General features: G+C 43.0%; 1 pseudogene; it reads right to left on the bottom strand.

The window, feature by feature from the left end:
* Positions 1-13,095: 13,095 nt before the first annotated feature.
* Positions 13,096-15,216, bottom strand: LOC123141023 (uncharacterized; annotated as a pseudogene).

The raw sequence follows: 15,216 nt of genomic DNA, 5'->3' as shown, positions 1-15,216 counted from the left end.
GTGCTTAGGCGAAGCCCTGCGTCGGTAGAACATCATCATTGTCACCACTCCGTCGTGCTGACGAAACACTCCCTCAACACTCGGCTGGATCGGAGTTCGAGGGACGTCATCGAGCTGAACGTGTGCTGAACTCGAAGGTGCCGTACGTTCGGTACTTGATCGGTCGGATCGTGAAGACGTACGACTACATCAACCGCGTTGTGTTAACGCTTCCGCTTTCGGTCTACGAGGGTACGTGGACAACACTCTCCCCTCTCGTTGCTATGCATCACCATGTTCTTGCGTGTGCGTAGGAAATTTTTTGAAATTACTACGTTCCCCAACAGTGGCATCCGAGCCAGGTTTTATGCGTTGATGTTATATGCACGAGTAGAACACAAGTGAGTTGTGGGCGATATAAGTCATACTGCTTACCACCATGTCATATTTTGGTTCAGCGGTATTGTGAGATGAAGCGGCCCGGACTGACATTACGCGTATGCTTACGCGAGACTGGTTTCACCGTTGCGAGCACTCGTTGCTTAAAGGTGACTGGCGGGTGTCTGTCTCTCTCACTTTAGTTGGACCGAGTGTGGCTACGCCCGGTCCTTGCGAAGGTTAAAACAGCACCAACTTGACAAACTATCGTTGTGGTTTTGATGCGTAGGTAAAAACGGTTCTTGCTAAGCCCGTAGCAGCCACGTAAAACTTGCAACAACAAAGTAGAGGACGTCCAACTTGTTTTTGCAGGGCATGTTGTGATGTGATATGGTCTAGACATGATGCTATATTTTATTGTATGAGGTGATCATGTTTTGTAACCGAGTTATCGGCAACTGGTAGGAGCCATATGGTTGTCGCTTTATTGTATGAAATGCAATCGCCATGTAATCGTTTTACTTTATCACTAAGCGGTAGCGATAGTCGTAAAAGCAATAGTTGGCGAGACGACAACGATGCTACGATGGAGATCAAGGTGTCGCGCCGGTGACGATGGTGATCATGACGGTGCTTCGGAGATGGAGATCACAAGCATAAGATGATGATGGCCATATCATATCACTTATATTGATTGCATGTGTTGTTTATCTTTTATGCATCTTATCTTGCTTTGATTGACGGTAGCATTATAAGATGATCTCTCACTAAAATTTCAAGATAAAAGTGTTCTCCCTGAGTATGAACCGTTGCGAAAGTTTTTCGTGCTGAGACACCACATGATGATCGGGTGTGATAGGCTCTACGTTTAAATACAACGGGTGCAAAACAGTTGCACATGCGGAATACTCAGGTTAAACTTGACGAGCCTAGCATATGCAGATATGGCCTCGGAACACTGAGACCGAAAGGTCGAGCGTGAATCATATAGTAGATATGATCAACATAGTGATGTTCACCATTGAAAACTACTCCATTTCACGTGATGGTCGGTTATGGTTTAGTTGATATGGATCACGTGATCACTTAGAGGATTAGAGGGATGTCTATCTAAGTGGGAGTTCTTAAGTAATATGATTAATTGAACTTAAATTTATCATGAATTTAGTCCCGATAGTATTTTTCAGATTATGTTGTAGATCAATACCTCGCGTTGTTGCTTCCCTGTGTTTATTTTTTGATATGTTCCTAGAGAAAAATTATGTTGAAAGTTGTTAGTAGCAAAGATGCGGATTGGACCCGTGATCTAAGGATTATCCTCATTGCTGCACAGAAGAATTATGTCCTTGATGCACCGCTAGGTGACAGACCTATTGCAGGAGCAGATGCAGACGTTATGAACGTTTGGCTAGCTCAATATGATGACTACTTGATAGTTTAGTGCACCATGCTTAACGGCTTAGAATCGGGACTTCAAAGACGTTTTGAACGTCATGGACCATATGAGATGTTCCAGGAGTTGAAGTTAATATTTCAAGCAAATACACGAGTTGAGATATATGAAGTCTCCAACAAGTTCTATAGCTAAAAGATGGAGGAGAATAGCTCAAGCAGTGAGCATGTGCTCAGATTGTCTGGGTACTACAATCGCTTGAATCAAGTGGGAGTTAATCTTCCAGATAAAATAGTGATTGACAGAATTCTCTAGTCACCATCACCAAGTTAGTAGAACTTCGTGATGAACTATAGTATAAAAGGGATGACGAAAGTAATTCCCGAGCTCTTCGTGATGCTGAAATCGACGAAGGTAGAAATCAAGAAAAACATCAAGTGTTGATGGTTGACGAGACCACTAGTTTCAAGAAAAGGACAAAGGGAAGAAGGGGAACTTCAAGAAGAACGGCAAGCAAGTTGCTGCTCAAGTGAAGAAGCCTAAATCTGGTCCTAAGCCTGAGACTAAGTGCTTCTACTGCAAAGGGACTGGTCACTGGAAGCGGAACTACCCCAACTATTTGATGGATAAGAAGGATGGCAAAGTGAACAAAGGTATATTGGATATACATGTTATTGATGTGTACTTTACTAGTGTTTATAGCAACCCCTCCGTATTTGATACTGGTTCGGTTGCTAAGAGTAGTAACTCAAAACGGGAGTTGCAGAATAAACAGAGACTAGTAAAAGGCGAGGTGACGATGTGTGTTAGAAGTAGTTCCAAGATTGATATGATCATCATCGCACACTCCCTATACTTTCGGGATTAGTGTTGAAACTAAATAAGTGTTATTTGGTGTTTGCATTAAGCATGAATATGATTTGATCATGTTTGTTGCAATACGGTTATTCATTTAAATTAGAGAATAATTGTTGTTCTGTTTACATGAATAAAACCTTCTATGGTCATACACCCAATAAAATGGTTTGTTGGATCTCGATCGTAGTGATACACATATTCATAATAATGAAGCCAAAAGATGCAAAGTTAATAATGATAGTGCAACTTATTTGTGGCATTGCCGTTTAGGTCATATTGGTGTAAAGCGCATGAAGAAACTCCATACTGATGGGATTTTGGAATCACTTGATTATGAATCACTTGATACTTGCGAACCGTGCCTCATGGGCAAGATGACTAAAACGCCGTTCTCCGGACCTATGGAGAGAGCAACAGATTTGTTGGAAATCATACATACATATGTATGTGGTCCGATGAATATTGAGGCTCGTAGCAGGTATCATTATTTTCTGACCTTCACAGATGATTTGAGCAGATATGGGTATATCTACTTAATGAAACAGAAGTCTGAAACATTTGAAAAGTTCATATAATTTCAGAGTGAAGCGGATAATCATCGTAACAAGAAAATAAAGTTTCTACGATCTGATCGTGGAGAAGAGTATTTGAGTTACGAGTTTGGCCTTCAGTTAAAACAATGTGAAATAGTTTCACTACTCACGCCACCTGGAATACCACGGTGTAATGGTGTGTCCGAACATCGTAACCGTACTTTATTAGATATGGTGCGATATATGATGTCTCTTACCGATCTACCACTATCGTTTTGGGGTTATGCATTAGAGACAGCTGCATTCACGTTAAATAGGGTACCATCTAAATCCATTGAGACGACATCTTATGAACTGTGGTTTGGCAAGAAACCAAAGTTGTCATTTCTTAAAGTTTGGGGTTGCGATGCTTATGTAAAAAGGTTTCATCCTGATAAGCTCAAACCCAAATCGGAGAAATGTGTCTTCATAGGATACCCAAAGGAGACTGTTGGGTACACCCTCTATCACAGATCCGAAGGCAAGACATTCGTTGCTAAGAATGGATCCTTTCTAGAGAAGGAGTTTCTCTCGAAAGAAGTGAGTGGGAGGAAAGTAGAACTTGATGAGGTAACTGTACCTGCTCCCTTATTGGAAAGTAGATCATCACAGAAATCAGTTTCTGCGACACCTACACCAATTAGTGAGGAAGTTAATGATAATGATCATGAAACTTCAGATCAAGTTATTACTGAACCTCGTAGGTCAACCAGATTAAGATCCGCACCAGAGTGGTACGGTAATCCTGTTCTGGAGATTATGTTACTAGACCATGACGAACCTACGAACTATGAAGAAGCGATGGTGAGCCCAGATTCCGCAAAATGGCTTGAGGCCATGAAATCTGAGATGGGATCCATGTATGAGAACAAAGTATGGACTTTGATTGACTTGCCCAATGATCGGCGAGCCATAAAAAAAATGGATCTTCAAGAGGAAGACAGACAGTGATAGTAGTGTTACTGTCTACAAAGCTAGAATTGTCGCAAAAAAGGTTTTCGACAAGTTCAAGGTGTTGACTACGATGAGAGTTTCTCACTCGTATCTATGCTTAAGTCTGTCCGAATCATGTTAGCAATTGCCGCATTTTATGAAATCTGGCAAAACAAAACTACATTCCTTCATGGATTCATTAAAGAAGAGTTGTATATGATGCAACCAGAAGGTTTTGTCAATCATAAAGGTGCTAACAAAATATGCAAGCTCCAGCAATCCATCTATGGACTGGTGCAAGCATCTCGGAGTTGGAATATACGCTTTGATAAGTTGATCAAAGGATATAGTTTTATACAGACTTGCGGTGAAGCCTGTATTTACAAGAAAGTGAGTGGGAGCACTACAACATTTCTGATAAGTATATGTGAATGACATATTGTTGATCGGAAATAATGTAGAATTATTCTGGAAAGCATAAAGGAGTGTTTGAAAGGAGTTTTTCAAAGAAAGACCTCGGTGAAGCTGCTTACATATTGAGCATCAAGATCTATAGAGATAGATCAAGACGCTTGATAAGTTTTTTCAATGAGTACATACCTTAACAAGATTTTGAAGTAGTTCAAAAATGGAACAGTCAAAGAAAGAGTTTCTTGCCTGTGTTACAAGGTGTGAAATTGAGTAAGACTCAAAGCCCGACCACGGCAGAAGATAGAAAAAGAATGAAAGTCATTCCCTATGCCACGGCCACAGGTTCTATAAAGTATGCCATGCTGTGTACCAGATCTATTGTATACCCTACACTGATTTTGGCAAGGGAGTACAATAGTGATCTAGGAGTAGATCACTGGACAGCGGTCAAAATTATCCTTAGTGGAATAAGGATATGTTTCTCGATTATGGAAGTGACAAAAGGTTCGTCGTAAAGGGTTACGTCGATGCAAGTTTTGACACTGATCCAGATGACTCTAAGTCTCAATCTGGATACATATTGAAAGTGGGAGCAATTAGCTAGAGTAGCTCCGTGCAGAGCATTGTAGACATAGAAATTTGCAAAATACTTACGGATCTGAATGTGATAGACCCGTTGACTAAAATTATCTCACAAGCAAAACATGATCACACCTTAGTACTCTTTGGGTGTTAATCACATAAGCGATGTGAACTAGATTACTGACTCTAGTAAACCCTTTGGGTGTTGGTCACATGACGATGTGAACTATGGGTGTTAATCACATGGTGATGTGAACTATTGATGTTAAATCACATGGCGATGTGAACTAGATTATTGACTCTAGTGCAAGTGGGAGACTGAAGGAAATATGCCCTAGAGGCAATAATAAAGTTATTATTTATTTCCGTATATCATGATAAATGTTTATTATTCATGCTAGAATTGTATTATCCGGAAACATAATACATGTGTGAATACATAGACAAACAGAGTGTCACTAGTATGCCTCTACTTGACTAGCTCGTTGATCAAAGATGGTTATGTTTCCTAGCCATAGACATGAGTTGTTATTTGATTAACGGGATCACATCATTAGGAGAATGATGTGATTGACTTGACCCATTCCGTTAGCTTAGCACTCGATCGTTTAGTATGTTGCTATTGCTTTCTTCATGACTTATACATGTTCCTATGACTATGAGATTATGCAACTCCCGTTTACCGGAGGAACACTTTGTGTGCTACCAAACGTCACAACGTAACTGGGTGATTATAAAGGTGCTCTACAGGTGTCTCCGAAGGTACTTGTTGGGTTGGCATATTTCGAGATTAAGATTTGTCACTCCGATTGTCGGAGAGGTATCTCTGGGCCCTCTCGGTAATGCACATCACTTAAGCCTTGCAAGCATTGCAACTAATGAGTTTGTTCCGAGATGATGTATTACGGAACGAGTAAAGAGACTTGTCCGTAACGAGATTGAACTAGGTATTGAGATACCGACGATCGAATCTCGGGCAAGTAACATACCGATGACAAAGGGAACAACGTATGTTGTTATGCGGTCTGACCGATAAAGATCTTCGTAGAATATGTAGGAACCAATATGAGCATCCAGGTTCCGCTATTGGTTATTGACCGGAGAGGTGTCTCGGTCATGTCTACATAGTTCTCGAACCCGTAGGGTCCGCACGCTTAACGTTACGATGACAGTTATATTATGAGTTTATATGTTTTGATGTACCGAAGGTTGTTCGGAGTCCCGGATATGATCACGGACATGACGAGGAGTCTCGAAATGGTCGAGACATAAAGATTGATATATTGGAAGCCTATGTTTGGACATCGGAAGTGTTCCGGGTGAAATCGGGATTTTTCCGGAGTACCGGGAGGTTACCGGAACCCCCCCCCCCCCCCCCCCCGGTAACTTAATGGGCCTTAGTGGGCCTAGGTGGAAGAGAGGAGAGGAGGCCAGGGCAGGGCCGCGCGCCCCCTCCCCCCCCCAGTCCGAATAGGACAAGGAGAGGGGGGCGGCGCCCCCCCTTCCTTCCTCCCCTCCACCTTTTCCCCCTTTCTCTCCTAGTCCAACATGGAAAAGGGGGGGGAGTCCTACTCCCGGTAGGAGTAGGACTCCTCCTGGCGCGCCTCTCCCTTAGGCCGGCCGAAACCCCCCCTTGCACCTTTATATACGGGGGCAGGGGGCACCTCTAGACACACAATTGATCAACGATCTTTTCGCCGTGTGCGGTGCCCCCCTCCACCATATTACACCTCGATAATATCGTAGCGGTGCTTAGGCGAAGCCTTGCGTCGGTAGAACATCATCATTGTCACCACGCCGTCGTGCTGACGAAACTCTCCCTCAACACTCGGCTGGATCGGAGTTCGAGGGACGTCATCAAGCTGAACGTGTGCTGAACTCGGAGGTGCCGTACGTTCGGTACTTGATCGGTCGGATCGTGAAGACGTACGACTACATCAACCGCGTTGTGTTAACGCTTCCGCTTTCGGTCTACGAGGGTACGTGGACAACACTCTCCCCTCTCGCTATGCATCACCATGTTCTTGCGTGTGCGTAGGAAATTTTTTGAAATTACTACGTTCCCCAACAGATATGATAATATGTATTGGAGAATGCTCGTCGTCCTGGTAATTTCGGAGATCTGGCATCAGCACAATCGCCTTATCTTTCAAATTTTGTAGTTATCGGCTCCAACGCTCACATGTCTTGCGATTGCGAAGCCAATGTAAGGAGTCTGATGCGCCCGCTGGCGTGCATTCCTTCAGTGCCTCTCCTCTGGCATCAACCTGAATGACCACGACAATCGCTGAATGTCAGGTGATCATTGCTTTCAATTCATTTTTGTGTTTATACTGAAGTGATTTGGTGTCTGTTTTGCAGGATAGTTTAACTTGCGAGAAAATACTATTGCATTTAAAAAAAGCGATTATGCTTGATCTTACAAGCAATATTGCATTTAAAGAAGTGTTTCTCACTAAGGAAGGTAATTATAATAAGCATAAGAATCAGCATGTGATTGTTTTTAGGATAACCGAAATATGCACACACACAAAATTGCCAGAAGATCCTGATCTTACTAAGCACAGAGTTCTTGGCTTAAGTACCAGGCAGTAGGTGACTGGTTTTCATGGCGTTACAGCCAAATCTTGCTTTATGTAATGTAAGAAGAGGCTGAAAGTTTGTTCTATTAAGCAGCAATCTAATGATATATATATATACAGCAAAGGTTGCCTGCAAGAAGCATTGCCTTCTGTACGTTGAGCATTTGTTTGTATATCTAAGCTCAGTAAATTGCGTTTCACAATGACAATTCAGATATGTTGTTAGTCGTTCGGCTTAGCAACTCCAGAAGTTGTAGTTCCAGCCAAACATCTAAATACTGAGCTCAAATTGCAGAAAATACTGGGTGTTCAGTACTTGATTTTGGACTATATGTTCACCTATCTCTAGGGTGCCATGATCTCATCTAAAGGATCTTTTTTACTAACACATACCTTGATGTCGACATCGACAGCAGCAGAGATAATATACGCCATATAATCTTGTAAACATATGTGTAGATCAGTACAAGTACTTTCAGTCTTCCTCCTTGTGAATTAGCCTTTCAAGCTGTAGATGGTCAGGAGCCGCCTGAGCCCTGCAAAGATAATGTTCAAGCTACAACTTGAGTCAGAATTTGTACGGATACATGAAAACGTGATGTATGCCAAGAAAAGGTCTGTTTGCTATACAATTCAATTTTTAGCTTGCAATTGCAGTTAGAAGTTCAAACCGCAACTCAAGTATGTTGTTAATTTACGATGAGCATCCACTTGCAGAAGATTTGTGCCTGGATGTGCTAATTGACAGTGAAATGTAGAAATAAGTCGCAACTTTGTAATATCCATCTGATATGTGAAACAAGAATTGTTACTAATTCACAACATGTATCTACGATTGTGAGATGGGACACCATGTGCACAGGGGAGGCAACACAAGGTCGAGAGAAAATCCCATGTGGAAAGAGATGCAACATATGGCAATCATTACAAATGTTATATTTTTGTATATGTTGTAATTATTCATGCAAAGGTTACAGGCTTGATGCACAATTATAAGTATGTGGAGGAGTTGACGAAGCGTGGAGTTTTTTCTTTACAATACAAAGAGTATGAGTTAGGAGACGTTGAAGTGCAACTACAGAGCAAACATGACAGAGGTGAAGCTTTTACTGGAGAAAGTCGCGCAAAGTCTTTTTTAAGGAAAAGTTGTGTTTTCTTACAGCCGTGGAGTAGGATCCAGATAGGGAAGGGAAGGGGCTAGAGCAACAATAGTGTCCTTACCCATTAGACTTTAATTCTATGTACCTCCTAATCATTTACCCGATTACTGCCGAAATAGAAGAAGAAAGATGAGATATGAACTTGGCTCCTGAGCTCAAATAATTGCAATAAAATTCAATGAAGTCTTAATGTTTTGGAAACAAACATGTTGGACTGTTCTAGCTGTGTGCTACATTTCATGAATTTTGCATACAGATAAAACACTTGAACGTGCTTGCCTATTTTCATTTGTATTCACTATACCCCTGATACTTATGAGCTCAGCAACATAACTGAATATCTGAATAAGATATGGATATTTTTAATAGTTGAGAGGACCCTCCACATTTTTTACCAAATAAACTACTCCTGTATCAATGCATCCTGGTGTTCGGTGCAACGCACGGGCATCTTACTAGTTACTTAAAAACCTTTGGAATAACCAATCCAAACAAATCACACTGTACTTTTGAAACCAAACAAATCATCCCTCTATGCAAGTACTCTAGGACCTCATTCGTACTTTTTTCTATGTGTGTGTGCACCGCCTGAGCGTGTGTGTGTGTGTGTGTGTGTGAAGGGGCAATTTTTCTGGCCAGGTATGTACACACATACACGGGTTTTTTAGAAACACCTGTAACTTTATTCATACTCATAACAATTACAGGTGCACTAATATGGACCTAAGATACAAGAAAATACAAAATAACTCCTCAGCCTAAAATTTGCAATGAAATCTCTTGAAAACACCTTCGTGATATCAATCTTTGCTCGAAGAAATACTTCGAAGACTTCGGTAAAGAGGCTGCAATTGGACTGGAGCAACAATGTTGTCACTCTTTCACCCACACGAATATTATCAATAATGGTTTTTAAAAGCGCCTTGAGTCACTCATCCAAAAGGATGGAAAGCTTTGATCGATGAACGTACTTTGGCTGGGGAAGATCCCCTAGAGGGCAGGCCGTCGAATCACTATATCTTCATTATGGTGTCGATGAAAGATTTCACCTCCACAAAGAATCAGACCAACAAAAAAAGCTTGACGCAACAACATTAATTCATCAGATCCGAATAACCGGATCTGCGAGGACGGAAAACTCTCTAACCTCATGGCACCGCCAAAAGAACGAGAGAAAATTTATTTTCACAAAACTACGATGATCACTAGACGTTGATAAAGAACATAGAGGTCTTGAAGATCCGACCCCCCCCCCCCCTAGCCGGAGGCGAGGGAACCTAAATTTCTCAGATGGTGGCGGGGCACGAGAAAACGGTAGCTCCTACGAAGGACATGTTAGACAAAGCATCTACACACATATACGTATGTGCTTGAACCCAGTAAAATATCAGGATTGAACCCATCAACTTGAAAGCAACACTTGATGAGAAGCCTAAAAGCCCACAAAGTAAAACCCTCCCGCAGCTTCCTAGGGAGTATTTTCAGCGAAAGTTGATTATAAATAGGTCGATGAACCGCATAGCTTTGTTCAGTAAAACCAGACATAACTGTTACTTGATGGTAATGAAGTAACAAAGGCTTATCACATAATTGTTTGGAATAGACTTTCTGATATGCTGTAAAAAAATATATTACTACAATAGTACTACTCCTACATGTCACTGATAATCCCACCCTGAAAAGGGGCAACTGATGAACCATATCGTACAACAGATGGCAACTGATGATCAATAAGTAGAATATGTGTAGTTTATGGGCTTAATCTGTGAATATCCGCACACATCGAAATCAAAGGCTTTGATCTGGCGAGCATTGATCGATCGATCTCGGTTTGAGATCACACTCCTGGATCCAGATCTAGATTAGAATTGGGGGCTAGAGAACGAACAGAAGAAGCTGGGATTTGGGGTTCAGCGTGTATGAAGACAGTTCATACTACTCTCGTTGTGTCACGCTGTACATCACACATTCCTCTCCACCTACTGTCTCACGCTGTACTTATACATCGGCTGAGAGGAAACCCACGCGCGATCTGGTCACACCTAACACGGACGCACGCACGCGCATGCCAATTGACGATTTTTTTAATATGGCGAAATATATTTGGAATTGTTTGAAACCACGTGTTATAACACGTAATTATACAGCTAATACCGTAATACAAACATTTAGCAATAATATGTTCATCCTAAAAAGATAGTTTTAGATTTATCTAGATACATGTATCTAGATTGTCTAGATACAGATGACCATACAAGTTTTCTTGGCTAAGCTAGCTCATAGATAAGCTTTGAGAGATGAAGTAACTTGGTGACCAAGGAGTGTAGCAAACTTATGAAGCAAGATTTCTTATAGGCTAAGGAATGGATGGCTATATATGGTCTCCTTTTGGGAGAGTTTGATAAATAAATAAAAACACAAGGGTGTCGAGTAGCTCACTTGATCTTGTACACAAATCCACTAAAGATTAATGACCAAGAGCTTCGAAGTTTCTCCCCATACATGTTGTGTTTGTTGGTCTGCTAATCATGATTGTGCAATGAGTTCTTCTGTGTTATTGAATGTCTTGATTAGCAAGTGTGATCAAGCGACTCTGGTGTCAACCCCAAAGTTTCACAACTGGAATGAGGTGTGAACCTCGGATAATGTATAACTCAGACGATATATTGTATTTTGGCTCATCTATTTTTGTTTGCTTTTTTGTTGCGGAAATTGAGAGCATTTATTAAATAAAAATGGTCATGGAGTCATCACCCATGAGGCTAGTGACCAAGAAGGAAGGAGCTAAGTTAGGTCAACCCCCACTCGGCTGAAGCGAGCAAGAATGCTCCGCACACAATTGGGCTGGGAGATTGGCAGCTCTGTTAACATGTTGAATTACAAACGAATTAGCTGCAAGAGGGGCCTGCGACAATACGACCGATCCTTCCCTACCTCTTCCTTCTCGTCACAGACATTCTCCATCGGTTCATTGCGCAGGATCCACTACCCCGACAGCACCTAGCCGACGATGCCTCATGTCCCCTGAGTCAATACGCGGATGACACGCTCATCATCACGAGAGCTAGCGTCGAGGCAACGACTTGGATGAAGGCGATCATGGACATATTCTCCAACGCCATCATGCCCATGATCAATTTCAGCAAGTACGGTGCCATGGTCCAGGGGTGCCACTGGACACCGTAACTCAACCCATCAGGCCGACGTAGGCCCCCCATGCTAATATTGGGCTACAGACTCTAGCCTGGCTTATGGGCTCTCCAAGAAGAAGGATATCGGCATTTGTGTCATACAAGTCAAGGAGACCGGACCGACATTGGACTCCTCCAATCGCCATAGATTGCTTAGGACTCTATAGCCCTAATCATGTTGCTGATAGCCGAGCAAAGGCTACTTTCCATTCTAGAACATCAGCCTTTTGCAATTCAAATCCCCGAACTTTATTTCATCACAACTTGTAAATGACGTTGCTATTATACAGTGAATAAAATCCTATTCCTATAAACGAAAATAGCTAATTGACACCATTTACACGTGTTGTACAACATTATTTATTTATTATTGGGAAAGACCACGGATTTTTTTTAACAGATGAAAGACCATGAATTGACTATTATTTATTTGCGTCATTGGAAGAATCTGTTGTGCCCAAGGTTTTGCAAGCGTTCGAGAAAAAGAAAGAACCGAACATAATACAGGAAGAGTTTTCAAAATTTCTATTGCCGTTTAGTTAAACCTTTTTTCACTCACTGGATGTGAATGCTCGCGCTGAGTTACCCACGAGAGCCATCATCACTAGTTCACTACGTACAAAAACAAGGTGAAAGTTCCCATATACAGTTAGCTGCTCAAACAAACATGGGTAAACTATATATCCTATCCAAAGTAACACTGTTTCACATCGGTAAATACACCGGCTCATTTGCACATTTTTGTTGAAACTATCATGAGGGAAAGGCTCCCCATCTGAATAAATTTTTATTTTTTGTTTTTGTTTTTACAAACTAGACAAGGCGAGAAGTAAAGAAGTCTCGCTAGAGACCGGCGTGAATTTTGTCTTCCACCTTCCTAAGGCGGTGAGACCACAAAGTGAGGCGCCGCAAAGATATTTTATTTTTTATGTATGTGTATATCAGTATATATGCATACATATACGCTGAGGGATCCTTCAAAATTACTGGTGCACATTGTTAGCCTTCTTTGCCTTGTTTCAAAAAAAAAATTGGGAATGATAAAGTCACATAGGATAAAGTCACATAGACGGGAATAACAAAGTCCATAGTCTACAAGGCAAACCGAATTGTGCGGAGTACCAAGACAAGGCTCCGACACTGAGCACAAATAGATTAAGGCATAATAAATGAACCTGGCGACGATTAGGGCATCTAATTTGCAAGTACCTACTCATCTTTGTTTCCAGGAAACTAATCAAGTAGGTAGGATCCAACTATGGCAGTGACTAGATCTATGGTGGCCTTGCCAAGGTTGAACTTTGTTTCCCCGGTGAGAATCGCCTTGCACTTCACGATGGTGACCGTGGGTTCCTACCGAGCCGCGATGTGGCGTCTGCGACGAACCTTGGCAGCAAAGTCCTTGACCCTCTTGGCGCGCCCACAGTGCTTGCGCAGCTCGTACTCGCCCATGTAGGTACAGTTGGATTCCTCCTTAAGTTGAGCTTCTTGTTCCAACTTTTCCCTATATAGCTTCTCGTCTTCAAATAGAGATTCTAATTCATTTCCAGGAAACTCGCCCATCCAGCAAGGCGTGTATGGGAAAAAAGATGTGTCTGTCTTTCCATATGGTGGTTCATCGTAAACTGCTCCCATCCATGGCCTTGAACTGCCCAAGTCCTGAAATTTTGAGATATTCCAGTCATAGGCCAGTCCTCTGGTTGTTATTGCAGATGAAATCAAGAAGACAACCTCCTTGTAAGGATGAAACCCAAGGAGGAAATAATCTCCATCGACGTCTTCAGCCTCTTCAACGACGTTTTCAGTGTCAATAACGTTATCCTCATCAAAGTTCCAATCATATTTCTCTTCCACGGTCGCTTTGTGATTCTCGGGATCTTCAGAGCACCACTTACGGTAGTTAACATCTTGTAAGATCCATTGTCTGCCCACTTGTTGAGCATAGTCATCATGTTCAAAGGTCTTAAGACATGTATCATGTTTTAATATCCATTCTATTCGACCGCATGATTCACTGAGATACCAAACCTGAAGTCGACTCCGGTCATCAAGTATTGCATAATACACCCCTCTCAACGATCTCCCGAGATGGTGGTTATTGGGATATCCCATGAATTCACTGGCACCTGGTAGTTTAATTACTCTGTATGTGTGATTTGACAAGGACATTCTACAAACATAAACATTAGGATAAATAAAGTAGATTAATAACAGCACGAGTGGATCACAGTGGTATATACTGTATTTGTTTAAGGAGAATGACAATTGAGGAGGGAGCTACTACGATACCTGGTAAGATAGCCATGCCGGCAATGGATGTAGAGCGCGCTTTGCTGGTGCTGGTAGATGGCATGATAACTATACTGATAACGATAGTGACCATACCACAAATTCCACTGCATGTTGGCGACGATCCTTGCAGCCTCCCCTTCCCGAAGGAAGGTTGTCTTCTCCCATCGCTGAGTCACCGACGAGAACACATGGATGAAGTATGACGCAGGGGGCCACTCCGATTCGAGCAACGGCCGGGTTGTCGTCGTCGGTTTCGCCGTCGCAGGGCAGTGGGGCGCGTGGGATCAGAAAGACCTGGTAGTGCATCGAGACGGCGGGCTCGAACGTGAGGTAGGCGGTCTGCTCGAATCCTGGCATGTGCGGCGGGGGTCGTTTGGGCAGACGCACCCACCGACGCGTGGCCGGGTTGACGACGTAGTCGCGCGGCAGTGCATTGTCGCCCGACTCGCGGCAAAGCAAAAGGCCGTGGCAGTGGTCCGTGACCTTGACGCCCATGCAGGGCAGGAAATCGAGCCCTCCGTCGATCGCCGGGCACGTCGAGGGGCGCGAGAAGAACTCCGAGAAGAAAGTCTGAGTGAAGTTGATGAAGATGCCGCACACCGAGCGCGGAAGCAGGTTGCCGCGCAGGCGGCCGTCGACGGCGTCGCGCCACGCCTTGCAGACCCGCCGGGCCTCGGCCAGGACGTGCGGCGGGAGACGCCGGAGGACCTCCGCGAGCGCGTCGTCGGGTAGCGCGGCCGGCTCCGGTTCCATCGTCGGTCGATCTCCTTTCGAGATCGCGCACGGGGCGCTGTGTCTTGCGCCGCAAAGACGTTGTCACGCTCTTCCTGGATCCAGATCTAGAGGTTCAGGGGAGGAATTGGGAACGAATAGACCAAGCGGCCG

The sequence above is a fragment of the Triticum aestivum genome, chromosome 6D, assembly GCF_018294505.1.
Source record: "Triticum aestivum cultivar Chinese Spring chromosome 6D, IWGSC CS RefSeq v2.1, whole genome shotgun sequence".
Taxonomy (NCBI): domain Eukaryota; kingdom Viridiplantae; phylum Streptophyta; class Magnoliopsida; order Poales; family Poaceae; genus Triticum; species Triticum aestivum.
Note: the sequence above shows the minus strand (reverse complement) of the source record. Positions and strands in the feature narration are given on the sequence as shown.